The 1854-nt window shown below is 49.0% G+C and overlaps 1 protein-coding gene across 1 annotated transcript in view; it reads left to right on the top strand.

The window, feature by feature from the left end:
- Positions 1-1854, top strand: part of EPB42 (erythrocyte membrane protein band 4.2) — a 19676-nt gene that overhangs the window by 2939 nt on the left and 14883 nt on the right. The window lies entirely within an intron of this gene.

Here is a 1854-nt window from a genome sequence, read left to right as displayed (position 1 = left end):
GTGTAGCTCTGACAGGGAGCACCTGCCCCATGCACCAGTGGACAGTTTCCTCTAAGGGCAGCACCAGCACTCATTATTGCGATGTCTGCTCTCTGAATGAATGGCCTCTCAAATGAATGGATACCCCTAAATAGAACAGTATCTATCTAAATACCTGACTGGAGCCACACATTAAATGGCCAGCCTCCTCCACCTCAGTAGCCAATGGGTGGGCTTTCCTGGGGTCAAGTGACTTCCTGGGGCCCAACTAGTGACCACTTCTGGCAAAGCTCAGCCCTCTATTAGGACTATTTCATGTAGGAAAGGTTATCAGTGGCCCAAACAGGAGCCAACAGGGCCTCTCTTCCTTTCCATTCTGAAGCCTGAGTCTGTCTTTCTTTTTTAAATCTGCCACTACCCACCTTCATTCTTTGGGTTTCTTGAGGGGTTGTTTGGAGGAATAAAAAACATTTTCTCCCAGCTTTCCTATCCTTGCTACTTCAGGTAATAAGTGCATAGCCTTTTCATTTCGAAAGTTTCACTGCCAGCCTAAAGGGGGCCTCATTTCAAGGCCAGGCTGGAAAAGGAGAAGAAACATGGGGAAGTAGAAGAGATCCTCTTCAGTTCCTGCAGTCCCTACCTCTGGTCCAGTTCCTGACTCCCTCGTGTGGTACCCTAATCCCAGTGAGCTTTCTCTCTCTAGTTCTCTTGCTCAGGGTGGGGTTCTCCAGTCCTCCCTCCCTTCGATAGGACTTTCTGTCTTCAGGTCAAGGCTTTCTTTCCTGCTCCAAGGGAGTGAATAGGTGGAACAATAGATGGGAATTAATATCCATTCGGATGCCCCTCTCTTTGTGGGTGAGTGTGGACTCAGGGTTCCCTCAGCTGGAGGAGGCCCCATGGCTCTTCATATACAGACAGAAAGACCCTCAAGCCCTTTCCCTTCAGAGCTGAGGCTTTCGTGTACCTGCCTTGCTGACTCTAAACCCACATCCAGAACAAGGCTCTGGTCACCCAAGCAAAGACAGTTCTAGAACAGGGCTCAGTTCAAAGGGAACCCACAGTCTTCACTCCATGCCAGGATTCCTGCTTCTATGCTTGGCTTGTAGGGACCGCCTAGGGACGGTCTCTATATAAGTGTGTATGGAGGTGTCTACCTGAGCAGGAGTGAGTTGTATGCCCTGCTCATCTGGGAGGTGATTAAGAGATTTTCAGAGATTATCCGTGACTCGGTTTCATCTTAGCATACTTGGAGATGAGACTTTCCTAAACGACAAAGGAAATTTTGCACCCTATAATGAAAGTCAGATTTTTATTCATAAGCAGGAAACTTTATATAAGGAAGGCAGCACCTAAGCAGAGAAGTGGAGGGTGGTGTCACCTGTGTTCTGGCATTGTACTTCCCAGAGCCTTGCAGAGCCAAACACGTTTGTTTGAAGTGATTCCCGAAGAAGTGATATCTAGCTGACTTCATAGAGAGTACTGAGGATGGAGGGGCAGTAGTCGAGGGCACCTTGGGCATCTAGTTCTGTGATTTTAGGCCCCAGGCATTTCAGGGGTTCCTGATTTCTCATATCCTATCCTGTGTATTTGAGCACCCTCATTCCAGCTGTATGCCTATAGAGGATGGTTTGGAAATTCTTTTCTCCTTTTAGTCTCCAGGAACAAATCTAACCACCCCCCAACTCCATCCCCAGCACCAGGGGCAGGGAAAGGCAATTGGCAAGCAGAGCAGATCCACCCCCTCAGATACTCCTAGCTTCCTAAAGTGAGTGATGGCCTCGTTAAAGCCCCCATCCGTCTCCCCAGCCCAACCCTTGGATGAGGACACCAGAGAGAGACCTTGAGAGTCCTAGACCCACTTGGACACCCCTAGGA

The sequence above is a fragment of the Pteropus vampyrus genome, unplaced genomic scaffold (assembly GCF_000151845.1).
Source record: "Pteropus vampyrus isolate Shadow unplaced genomic scaffold, Pvam_2.0 Scaffold19, whole genome shotgun sequence".
NCBI classification, from domain to species: Eukaryota; Metazoa; Chordata; class Mammalia; order Chiroptera; family Pteropodidae; genus Pteropus; species Pteropus vampyrus.
Note: the sequence above shows the minus strand (reverse complement) of the source record. Positions and strands in the feature narration are given on the sequence as shown.